We start from the raw sequence: 14,281 nt of genomic DNA, 5'->3' as shown, positions 1-14,281 counted from the left end.
GAATATTGTGGGTCACAAATCCCACTGAGGTTTTTCCCACACCAGGTTTCCTCGTTAAACATCTTGTGTTATGGTGTACTTTTCATGTGGATATTCTTGATTCTGTCTATTGCATTATTTCTTGCATATCGGTACACTGTTATATTATGTTTTGCATGTTTTAACTTAAGAAATTCTTATTACCGGTTAGATATTGATTCACCCCCCCTCTCAGTATTTGTGGGACCCCTAACACTAACCTAACCCCCGACCATGCTAATATTTGACACTCGGATGCTAAACCTACCTAGGGTTTTCTATGCGCTAAGCTTCATATCGTACGTGCTAAAAGACCTACCCTATGTGCTAAAACGGCAAATTTCGACCCAAAAATTAAAAAATGTGACAAAAAATCAGTGAAATTAATCAAAAGCAAGAGGGATTTTGGCCACTTATTGGTGGACCATATGCGGCAGGTCTCCGGTATTGCCTGACGCACTCAAATCGGTGATAAGAGTATGGAATCGACATCGTGATCAGAGCTCCAAATGTCACAATCACAAGAAGACAAGTGTGCAAATAATTTTTCAAAATCACTTTTTACCTTTTAATAGGGTAAATCGGCGGGTTAATAAGTGGGGCATATATTTTAATCCCACTTTTTCACTCTTAACCTTATCCACGTCAGTTTTTTTCGGAAGATGAATCAATAATGTGCATCCAATGCAATCAATATTCTCATAGCGCAATCAATTCAAAAAAGATCATAAACTTGACAGATTTTCACCAGACCCTTGATTCATCTCCCAAGGGGGCATCATCAATATCATACATCAAATCTACATCTAGGGCATCATATCGACAACTTTGGCAACAACATCATATCGAAAAAGTTTGGCAGCATATCCAACGATTTTCTTTGAATCAACAAGTGCACACACGTCACTTCAAAGAGGGGCAAAATGTAGACGTATAAATTTGACCACTTTCTTAAATAAATATTTAATATTTATTTTAACCCCATTCCTCCTATTAATTAAATCTTATTTAATTAATTTTTTCGTTTTCATCTATTTGATTAAATGAATTACTCAATTTATTTAATTAAATTCACATAAACCTTTTCTATCCTTTAATTAAATAAATCACTTTATTTAATTAATTCCCCTTTCTTCATTTTAATTAAAATTTCATTTAATTAAATCCCCCCACTTGTATTTATGCAAGTTGCATCTATTTTAGTTGAAATAAAACATTTTTTAATTAAAATTATTTTCCCTCATCCACTTGCATTTTCCTACATCTCCCGCCTGCCTCCTAAACCCCTTCTAGATTATTCTAATCACTTCCAATTTAGCCTAATTCATATCCTAATCATTGTCATGTTCCTAAGTAAAAGGAAGTCACTTCTCAAAAGCCTCTGAAGTCTTCAATAACCATTAAAGGGTTTATGTCTTCAACTGGTTAACCTCTAAAGTCTTTCAAACCATTAAAGGCTCTTACATAGCCATTTATGGTTAACTCACCTTTGACCTTTGGTTAAAGAATTTCCTCTAACTTAACCATCGTTTTGACTCAAGGGTCTCATCAAGCACTTATGGCTTTGACCATAGTTATCCTATTAACCCTTGCACAAGAGTTTACCCCTTGGGTAAAAGCTTTATCCAATGGATGACCTAACCCAACCTCAACCTTACCTCCTAAGGTATCCTTCATGTCTTCTCAGACATTTAATGCCTCTTGCATCTCCTCTCAAGCAACCTCTTGTTGACAATTGTTATCATTTCATTGGTGAAAATGGTAAACATGGATTGATTAACTTTCAATCCTAGCCCTTGTTAAGATTATTCAATCTTAACCATCCATTGCCCTATTTACCTATAAATAGAGCTCTCATTCTTCATTTTTTATATATCCAAGTTTAATGTATCTAGATTATAGTCTAATTTACTAAGCATTTTAGCCTATCTTTGTTAAAATATCATCATAAACATTTAAAAGTATTTCATTTTCATATCAATAGCATATCCAGGCTAATATATCATGATTAGGATAATTTAGCATTATCTTTATCATATCACTATCTTCATACTGGCTTAATCATCATAATTTTTAACACATCATATAGATCTTAGAATGCATTCATGCATATACATCACAATATCACTCATTCTTGCAGTTGTCATTCCTAAGTCATTTGCTCAATGATTTGAAAGAAAAACATTGGCTTTAGGGATCCTATGAGATAGAGAACAATGGGATAGCCCTTGGGAAGTTAAACTAGTTCAAATTAGTTTGTATACTTGCACCAAGAGTCTCATTGGTATGTAGGTCATTTGATCTTGATTTATTCGTTTTGATCACCGCATTTTCCTGCATACATTTTTGGCACCCACTGTGGGGCACATCCCAAAAAATAACATCATTTTGTGTGCAGATAGAAGACAACAATCACATCAGAATTGCAAACTAGTGTGTTCGGGACTTTCTTTAGCACATTTGTGGTGAACTTTAGTGCATACATGGCACGATTTAGCGCATAAAGACCATAGCTTAGCACATCCTGCTATCTTTTTGGTGTATACCCCTTTTTGTTTGTTCAAACGCATGGGAGCATTGTTTTAGTGCATCCAGACATCAGAATAACACGTAGGTTCTTTCTTTAGGCACTTCTGCACCATAATTTAGTGCATTTGTGCGAAATTTTAGCGCATAGATCTGGCAGAGAGAAAAATTGTAACAGAGTCAAAAAAAATAAAAAATTAGGCTTGTGAATCCCACCATCAAGATTTAATTTTGACTAACTATGTGCAGGTTCTAACATTTTTCAATGCAGGAAAAGGAGGAGTTAATTAGTTTTACTTACTTTCTTTTATAAGTTGGTAAAAATAACTCACTTTTCTTATTGCAAAGGCTTAAAATGAATTTCACCTTTCTTTTGGATGCTTCAAAAGAACTTTATCATTTATTTTTGGTGCCTAAAATAGACTTCATCTTTCTTTCTTGCATAATTAAAAAGAACAACAAAATCAAATCTTTCCTTTTATGCAAGATAGGATCATCTTTCTTTGGGCTCTAAAAGGAACAAAACAAAATTTCCCATTTTTGCAAAGGGTTAAAATTGAACATCATTTTCTTTTTGTGTTGATTAAAATGAACCTCATTTTTTATTTGGGAATTTAAAAAGAAACTTCACTTCATTTCAAAAGAGCTTTCAAGATTACAAAACTGTTGTTATTCATTTGACAAATTTACTTTGGATGACCAGGATTTCTTTAAGTTCAAAGATCTTGCTATTTTCACACATTACTATATTCAGATAAAAAGAACATCATATCTTCTTGGTGCAACATCTCCATCTAGCTTAGACAATTTTTGCAATGAAGGTTTAAAAAGAATCCTTGTCTTTTGTGTTTGTGAGGTGATAGGTATATGCTCTCACCTTCAATAGGAGATCAAAAAGTCAGAACCATCTCTTTTATGCTTTCTTTCAGTTTCATGCATTAACACCTTTAGAAGGCCTGCCCTCCCAAGTTTCCCTTAAGGCGCCTTTAAGGTCGGTGAGAGGGGAATGACCTAAGTGGGAAACAACTTTATCGCCAAGTATTCCAACCCACTATAATCAAACATGGAGGCTGATGAAAATCCCCTCCAACGGTTTTTCTCAGTGATTAGTCTTCCCCCAATATCTTTAAGATACATAAAGCCTTTGTTCTAAAGGTTGGTAAGCCTCCCGAGGGAGTTTATCATTGAAGACTGAATGAAAGCCTGATTACAAACCTTAGCATTATAAAATTTGAGCTGAGTTAGTTACCGAAAATTGGCAATATCATAGTGCAAGGGTGGGGAAGAATCAGCCCCCAAGATCACTCACCATATATCTCCCAAGATAACTACCCAATTGTGAAGCAATTCACTTTTGGTTAATTTCTGGACAAAGGCAAAAAAATGGGCGCCCCTTGGGGGGTGACAAGGCTATTTGAGTTGACGGAGTATCTAGACTAGTGGGCTATGATATTGTAAATGACCTTTTGAATAAAGAGTCTACTTGATGTATCTTCTTTGTAATCCAAACCAGTGAAAACATCAGGGATTTGAAAACATCCTCAAAAGAACATACACTATTTGTTTAGCATAGACAAACTATTATTATTTCTATCTGTTGTGTTTTCAAATAATTTTATCAAGAAATCATCCATCAAAGCACAAAAATCATTTCTCAACATCTCAGCGAAATCATCAAAACAAAGATATCAAGACAGTTAGCGTGTAGGAGCAACATCCTAGCGCATCTCAACCATCTGATAGAACATTCCAACTAATAGTTAGCGCTTCCATCACTTACATTAGCACATGATCAGTATCATACTGGTAAAAAATCAAATAGCGCTTGCCAACATCACTATAGCGCATAGGAGCATCAACCTAGCACATCTGAAACATATTATATCGCATTTGTACCAAACATTAGCACCTCAGAGGGAAATATTAGCGCATAACCAATTCATCAATTGTGTTATCAAATAGTAGAAAATAGCACATTTGAGAGGCAGCATAGTGCATCTAGATCATTCTGTAGTGCTTTGGGGGCATCCTTTAGTGCATCAAGTCTCTATTCTAGCGCATGATCAAAATTGGCAAAAAACAAAGAGCAAACCAGTCACCTTGTGAAATTTTCATAAATAGTTTTGGATACCCTTTTATGTCCTCTAACGAAATCCAACGAAATTGCAAAGAAAGATCATAAGTGATAAATTTCCAAATCCAACTAAGCACCCTTAGAAAGAGATATCAAATCTTCAACTATCTTGAGATTAGATTTCATCCAACAAAATTGAGGAGTATCAAAAACAATGATCAAAGGTTCCATCATCCAACGAATCCTATCAAACCAATAACTAGTTAGGTTCACGAGTTGTCAAATTAAGTTTCTAGATCGTGAAACTTGATTCATATCATTTGGCACACTTTGTCGTAGAAGAAAATCAAACTAAACTTCTACTTGACAAGAAAACTTGAGTATCCAAAATAAAGTATCCATATCCAACATCAACATCAATATTGATCATTTGTGTATGACCACTCCCCATATTTTGAGAAGAAGAAGTCTTCATCAAAAGACTAAGATGAAGAAGAGACAACCTAGTTCTAAGTCACTTATCAAGAGGAGTAAATTTCTCTATATCAACCATCAACTCTTTAAATCACATCGCACATTCTTGTGTCATATGTGGTTGTATATCCAAGGAAAAATCAACGAATTTGACAAAGAACCTTTGAGAAGTAGGGCTTACATTCAGAAAGCAGCATTCAACCAATGACTTAATAGGGGAGGAAGGATTAATCCCACCTTGTTTCCAAAGTTTCTTATCACTTACAATGAAGCTCAACCTGAGCCGCCAACTCTACCAAAAACCTCAATAGAAGAGGAATAATTCACTACTATAAAGATATACCGATGCCCATTGTCACTCGATCTCATAAAAACAAAAAGAAGGAATCACAACTAGAATCAAGCATGAGTCATAGATTATCCAATCCTTTTGAAGAATATGAAAATATGGGAGAAGCAAAGATCACCGAAGAGCTTCTCCAAGAATGTCAAGAGAATGTGGCTTTCCAAAAACTTGTAGAAAGAATTATAGAAGCGGATAAGCAAAAACATCTACTCATGCTAACTAGTAAAGAAGTCAATATTCTTTAGGATTTTGACACAGAAAAATTAAGGAATACGGATGCAAGAACTTCAAGAACAAGGGCGAGAAACTATGCTTACAATCAAGAACAACTGATAGAAAAGGAAACACGTGATCAAGAAAACAGGAAACACATGATCAAGAAAACGTACGTAACCAAGATCACACCCAAAATCAGGACAATCTTAATGAACGAGGAGAAGCTCCCCATCGAAGGACAAATGCACCCCTAGATACTCTTACACAACAACTCCAAACACTTCAAAGACAAATGCAGGACATGCAACAAGGAGCCACGATACGATACTCATTAAATGACATTTGTCCTTATCCTTTTGATAGGAGATTGAACATGGTACCTTTTCCCCCAAATTCAAATATACCAAAGTATGACAAACATGATGGTAAGAGCGATCCCCATGATCACGTTTGGGAATTTTATACTATGAGCTTGGAGTTTGCTCACAATGACACATACTTAATGAGACTATTCCCAAGAAGTTTGGGAGGGAAAACAATGGAGTGGTTGTCAAAACTCACACCTCCCATCAGATCATTTGATGAATTGGTGAATAAATTCATAACACAATAATCCTATAATATCCAACACGCGATCACCATACTTGATGTGTGCAATACGAAACAAAAGAACAATGAAACATTTATGGTGTTTCTACAACGATGGAGGCGCATGGTCACAAGATATCCATGAGATGTACCTAAAAAGGAAAAGATGGAAATCTTCATAGACAATCTAAATAGTGAAATGAGTTATCATCATAAACTACAATGTATACCATCTTTTGCAAAATTAACAGAGAATGGTATCCAAGTAGAGGAAGCTTCCATCAAGAAAGGAACCTTGAAGTTCTTGAAGGAAGGTGTTAGTTCCTCAAACAATAACACCTTTAACAATCAAAACAATAACAACAACTCAAACAAGTTTAGATTTTGGACAAGAAACAAGAATGTTGTTAATGATGGGGTAGTCGATTCCAACAATGTAAAGTCTAAACAACCTGTTTTGACTTTGTCAGGCCACCCACGATCCAATAATGATCAAAAGAGTGTTAATCAAGGCACTAACACTTGTCAATGAAATACCAATCAAGGAGATTTAACGTCAAACAACAAGAAGAATCGCCAAGGCAACAACAACAACAATCAGGGGAACAACACAAATCAAAGAGGCAACGCTAATACTTTCTCGTATCAACGAATATACACACCATTAGGAAAAACCTTGGATTCAGCATTTCAAGAACTATTGGAAAATAAGATCATCATATTGCTAGCCACAAGCAACTTTGAACCCCAAATCAAACCACCATGGTGGAATGACTCACATTATTGTGATTATCATTGAAACAAGGGGCATAGCACAAATGATTGCATGAGGTTGAAGAACGTAGTTCAAGACATGATAGACAAGGGGGACTTAATGGTCAATCATCATAAAACCAATGGTGACCATGAAGCTTTCAAAAATCCTCTTTCCAATTACGACAAGGGAGGAGCGTCAATGTGAAACAACACCAAAGGAGCTCGTATTAATCACATATGCGAAAACACCATCAATCACATATTGGCAAATGACAATCAAGTGAATGTCATAAAAATCAAAGACAAACAAGAACATGCGTGAATAAATGTGACAACAAGAGCGCATAAATATGCCTTGAAGGGGAACACATCAACATCAACATGATGAATACTAAGAGGGGGGGGTGAATTAGTATGCCAAAAATCTCTGTACTTAAACACTTACACAGTCTGAAGATAAACCGGTAAAATAGTCTAACAGTCAGACCGGTTATCACACATGCAAACCAAAATCCAAATAAAGCATTCACCCACAACAGCAATACAACCATAACACAAGATATTTGACGTGGAAACCCAACTGGGAAAAACCACGGTGAGATGGAACTCACAAGTCACTATCTGCAGAATAGAAACCAGACCGGTTAAGGTCAAACCAATTAAGGTCTTACAATGTTCTTCACCAGAATAGATCCTGTTAGGAATCTCAATCTCTGTTAGGAGATAAGTCCGATTAAAGACTACCTTGTTAGAGGATTTCAGATTCATAGAAGTGAACCACCTTGTTAGAGGATTTTACAAAGGCTTTGAGGCCTACCCGGTTAAGGCTACAGACTTGTCAAAGATGTGAGTAATCAACAAGTGTTTGATCTATCTCATAGCACAGACTGCTTGGTTAGATTCAGTATAGTTCACTGCTAATGCACTCTAGCATTACTTATGTCTTCTCTATCTCTTTCTGTTTACAACTCGATCTTCTCAGATAAGATCGCTCTTACAACAACTCAACAATCACCTTAAACCCTAGCCACAGCATAAACCCTTTCAGCAACAACAACAACCACCCAAAACCCTAGACATGATGTCCTTATAAAGGAATCTGATTTCATGTCGATCCAATAGGATTACATTACAATTTCCTAGGTTCAATGAATCTAGACATATTCAATAACACGACACAAAAATCATCGTCAGTGTGTCGGCACCGTCAATCAATCAGTGGGTTGGTAACTCATCACAAAATGCCGGTTGGTAACTCATCACAGAGTATTTCCGATTCATACAAAATACCAGTTGCTGGTTTGACAAAAATGAAGACTGGTAAGAATGTGTTATGCCGCTTTGCTCCCTTGTATCGGTTGAGATCTACAAACCACTTGGGGTCGTCATGCAGCTTCAAACCGGGAAACACATTCTGCAAAATCATTAGTCTAAAGACTAGAATACAACATACCGGTTGAGCTCTAGCTCATACATATAAAGGGGTTCTCAGTACAAGTGTGTGTCCATCAATGACAATCACAACATAAACATCAAAAATGCCAACACAACAACTCTCCCCAAGACTCAATATAACTTGGTCGACCAACTACAGAGAACATCTGCTCAGATATCTATACTTGAGTTGCTCAAACTTTCACCAAAACACAAAGATATCCTGGAGCAAGCTCTTGTCAAAACAACCATTCCAAATGATCTAGATATTAATCAATTCCAATCCATGGTGACCCATATGACGGTACCACATAACATATCTTTTTTCTGAACATGATGATGTCTCTTTAAATCATCCGCATAACACCCCACTACATATCGAGGTCTTAGTCTATAAACATCAGGTAGAAATAGTATAAATAGATGGAGGAGTTGGTCTCAATATATGTACTCTATAGCTTATCCATTCATTGGGCTTCTCTAAGCAAGCTATTGATCCCAAAAACAAAATCACTATCAAAGCCTATGATGATGAAGAAAGATCATCTGAAGGAACTGTGATACTACCCATTCAGGTAGGTCCTGTACAAAGAGACACCATGTGCCAAGTCTTGGACATAGACTTGACATACAATATACTATTGGGTCATCCATGGATCCATGAAATGCAAGTGGTACCTTCCACGTAACATCAATGTATCAAGTTCCCCTACAATGGACGGGAAATTTCAATATCTACAGATACTAACCCTTTTCAGTACTGCAATGCTATGGGGGCAGATCAAGATAGCCTGGTTCCACACAATAGGGAGGCCCAATCTTCCTCGTCATCCAACCATCAATAAGAACTCAAGTCTCTATACATGAACTTCAAGCAGAATATGAAAATCAAGGAACAAGGCATGGGGGAGTACTCTTTTGAACCTTTGTGTCTATCTAAGTTGCCAACTTCACGAAGCTCTTATGGACAACCTTCCACGTCAAGACATTAGACAGCACAACCCATCACAAAGTTTGATGGTAAATTTATCCAAATGGGCACACTAGTTGAGTAATCAGAAGATAAAGACATCCTTAGCTGGCTATACAAGGATGAGGAAGAAATCAGAGTTGCTACCCTAGAAGTAGCCGTACCAACAGAACAATATGGAAATGGGTTCTGGATCATGCAACGAATGGGATACAAAGGAAAAGGACCTATTGGCAAGCATCAAGAAGGAATCATAGAACCCATAAAACCTCATTCACAATTTACAAAAGACAAAATAGGACTTGGGTATGGACAACATGTTCCACCTGTGCAAAAGAAAAATCACCATCAAAAAACTCAATGGAAGCAAAGGAAAAAAATAACAAAGATTCATGGCAAGAAGCACTAAACCAAGCAACAAAAAAGACAAGGAAGGAGAAAAAGCATAAATAAAATGAGAGATGACAAGAAGAACTCACTATTCAAAGGGAGGAAGCTTCTTATAAGAAATTACATCATGTACAAAAACCTTATCAAACCAAGGTTGATCCACAACCTAAAGAAATTGCTACTCATAAAAAGGAAATGATGTATGACCAAATTCAAAGAGTACAAGCAAGCATCAATCGCAAATCATAACAAGCTACGAAACTTGTATCAATTATCGGTGATCTTTTCTCACCATACAACATATCTGTCAGATTGAGCGAGGTAACCTAGGATAGTGACTCTGAAACTGATTCCAATGAGTATGAGTGGGATAGTTGTTCTTATGTTACTGAAGATATTGAGGTGGATACAATCCATGCATACACACCCATTTCTCACGAGGGACAAGGCTCAAGATCTGACCCGATTGAATTCGGACCACAACATATCTATGAGGCTAGTGAGAACAAGCAGTGACAATACAAACAAGGAAATGTTGCAGAGAATACCATCGAAAACCTTGATAATATCATAGACCTCACCAATATCCCAAACAACTATGATGATGTCTCCAGCATGACACTTACAACAACTGATCTTAACCCACCAAATGACTCCTTACCACTCATATATCTTGACCTCATAGACTGGGAAGAACCCGAACATCATGATATACTTATAGAGGTATAAAAATGATCATATTCCTAAATGAATATTTTATGTTCATTTCTCTATTTAATTAAATCCAATTTAATTAAATTACCCGCATTCCTCTATTTAATTAAGTAAATTACTCAATTTATTTAAATTAAATTCACTATATCCATTTAATGAATAAATCATTTTATTCAATTAAATCCCCCCTATCCACTTTTAATTAAATTCAAATTTAATTAAAATAGTTATCCTAAATTAAATAAATCTAATTTATTTAATTGCAACCAAATTGAATTAAATCATTTAAATCAATTAAATCCTATTATCCCTCCATCCACTTGCAAAATCCTACATCTCCCACTTGCCTTCCTAAAACCCTTTTCTAATCCCTTCTAGAATCTTCTAATCGCTTCTAATTAACCTAACCCCTCCTCTAAACTTTGTCACATCCATAAGCAAAGGGAAGTCACTTCTCAAACCCTCAAAGTCTTTGATAACCATTAAAGGCTTTCAACCTTCAACCACTAAATGGCTCAAAGTCTTTGATAACCATTGAAGGCTTTCAACCTTCAACCACTTAATTCCCAAAGTCTCCAATAACCATTAATGGTTAACTCAAACCCTCCTACATGGTTAAAACATTTGTTTTGACTCAACCTTCTTCCAACCCAAGGGTCTCATCAAGCCATTAATGCTTTGACCATGATTATCTCTTAATCATTTGCACAAAGGTTTATCCTTGGATTAACTCTTAATTCATTGGGTAATCCTAACTTAAGCTTGACCCTTACCCTCTAGATAACCATGAGGTCTTCTCAGGCATTCAATGTCTCCAACCCCTTCTCTCAACCCAACCCTATGTTGACACTTGTCACCATTTCATTGGTGCAAATTGTGCACATGGATCCCCAACTTTCAAACTCAACCCTTGATTGAATCTTTCAATCCTGGCCATCCATTGCCCTATTCTTGCTATAAATAGAGCTCTCATTCCTCCATTTTTAATAATAATCCTTAAAATTTGTAGCATCACACTTATGCTCAAATACATTCAAGCTTTCTCATTTCATATATGCTCATCATTTAGCCTCTCTTAAATCAAGAATTAGACTAAATATGCATGTTTAGAATAATTTCTTTATCATTTTAGCTCAATCATAGATTAAATATAGTATGCTAGGATAGTATTCATACTAATCTTGTCATCTTATCATTTAGTTTATTGCATTTTAAAATCATACATAGCTTATAACATATTTCATTCTAAAAATCTATTGGAGCACCCCTCGTTCTTGCATTTGCCATCCCTGAACCATTTTGCTCAGTGATCTGAGAGCAAAAACATTGGTTTGAGAAACATTGTAAGATAGAGAACCATGGGACCCACCTTGGGAAGCTGAGTAATACGTTATTACTCCATAGCTTGCACCAAGAAGTTCTGTGTGTGTGTGTGGACTAGTATTTTAACATATTTTCACATATTAAATTCTACCAGCCCACTTTTCTCGCATACATTTATGGCGCCTACCGTGGGGCCCGACCCCAAATATCCAATCGGTTTTTAAAGCTAATCACTTTTGCAGGTCTGCGGGAAACGGGAATCAGCGCATGGGAAACATTCCCTAGCGCATCCGGCTAAAAGTTTAGTGCATTCCGCTTACTGTTTAGCGCGTGGAGTCCACATTGTAGTGCGTAAAGACCTTTCCTCAGCGCATGGCTCCCTCTAAAATTTTCCTGTAGGTCTCGGCGCAGAAGAAAACTAAAACAGCGCATCCAATAAACAACATAGCACATTGAGCCCACTATTTAGCGCTTAGAAACAATCATCTAGTGCGTGAGGTCCTTTATTTAGCGCATGAACCCCACTAAAACTTTTTCTGTAGGTCTCAGCTCGGCTAAAAAAACAAAGTAGCGCATCTGCTAAATATATTGGCGCTTCGGATCTGTCTTCTAGTGCATCGAGTTTACCAGTTAGCGCTTGCCGTCCATAATCCAGCGCGTGAGGTCTATGCATTAGCGCACCAAATCAGTAATTTTCCTGCAGGTCTTGGGAGGAAACAGAGTAGCGCATCCGGCACACAGTACAGCGCATTAATATATTATTTTAGAGCATCAAACATATGTTGTAGCGCGTACAGTCTATTTTATAGCGCATCACGGACAGAGAATTAAAATTAAAATTGTAACAGCAATAGAATTTAGACTTGTCGAAGTCCACCGAAATCCAGATTTTCTAACTCGTGGATCGTAATTTTGCAAGGCTCTAACAGTTTTCTTGCAGGTGGAGCGGACCATTGTTCTTTTAAAAAGCGATTTCTTTTGCTGACTAAACCGTCGAATTTACTTTGTTGACCAAATTCATTTTCATAGATTAGAAAATCATTGATGTGCACGGATAAAATAAACACCATGTTTTTGTGGAGCAACATTTCCACATAGATTTTAGTACATCACTGAATTGAAAAGCTAAAAATAAACAACTTGTTTGTTTTGTCTCGAAAGTGGAAGGAATATGCTCTCCCCTTAACTGGGTGATCAAAAATCTAGACCGCTCTTACAGCTTTCATTATTTCAAACATTTACATTCTTTAGCAGGTCTACCTTCTCAAGGAGTTGGAATCAACTCTTAAAGCCATTTATGGCCGGTGTGAAAGGAACGACCTAAGTGGGGAATGACTTTGACGCCAAGAATTACAACCCACTATAATCAAATGTGGAAAGTGACGAAAGTCCTTTTCAACGGTTGCGCACAGTGATTAGCCTTCCCCCAGTATCTTTACAATACATAAAGCCTTTGTTCTAAAGGTTGGGAAGCCTCCTGAGGGAGTTTATCACTGACGGCCGAACGGGAAGCCTAATTACAAACCTTAGAAATAGAAGTTTTGAACCAAGTCAGTAACCAAACATTTGTAATATCATAGTGCAAGGGTGGGGAAGAATCCACCCTCAAGATTACTCACCATATATCTCCCAAGATAACTACTCAATTGTGAAGCAATTCACTTTGAGTTAATTTCTGGCAAAAGGCAAAAAAATGGGCGCCCTCTAGGGGGTGACACGGTTGTTTGAGCCAACGGAGTATCGAGACTAGTGAGCTATGATGTTATTTATGACCCTTGATTAAAGAGTCTTTCTGAAGTGTGTTATTTGTATCCACACCTGTTAAAACATTGGGGATTTGAACACATCCTCGCAGAACATACACTTTTTGTTAGATTAGGCAAAATGGTTATACTTTTGGTGCTGTGCTTGCATTTATTACTTCAAAAAATCATCCATCAAATTTGAAAATTTCTTAAAAAATTTCAAAAACCAAATCAAAGAAAAAAAATTAGGGCAGTTTAGCGCATGAGAGCAACTTCTTAGCGCGTAGAAAACTTCTGTTAGCGCATCCAAACCTCGAGTTAACGCGTCGAGTTCAAACAGTAGCATTTATATCATAGGTCAAAACAGTGTTGACATAGTTAGCGCATCAACAAAACATTCTAGCGCGTGGAAGTAAGATCTTAGCGCGTGCACATCAAAAATTAGCGCATAAAATCAAACAGTTAGCGCGTGATAGGCCCAGAATAGCGCATAGGTTTTTCAACAGTTAGGCAACAATTTTTACAACAGTCCAAACTTTAGCGCGTGTCTAGGGGCAGCCTAGCGCATGAGCTTATTATTTTAGCACATCAAGAAATTTCAGTAGCACATTGAAACTCAGTTCTAGCGCGTGATTGAAAATAGAAAAACAGAGAGCCAAAAACCGAGACAAATTTCAAAATTTCAAAAACATTTTTAGAAGCATTTT

The sequence above is a fragment of the Cryptomeria japonica genome, chromosome 4, assembly GCF_030272615.1.
Source record: "Cryptomeria japonica chromosome 4, Sugi_1.0, whole genome shotgun sequence".
NCBI classification, from domain to species: domain Eukaryota; kingdom Viridiplantae; phylum Streptophyta; class Pinopsida; order Cupressales; family Cupressaceae; genus Cryptomeria; species Cryptomeria japonica.
This window is presented reverse-complemented; position numbering follows the sequence as displayed.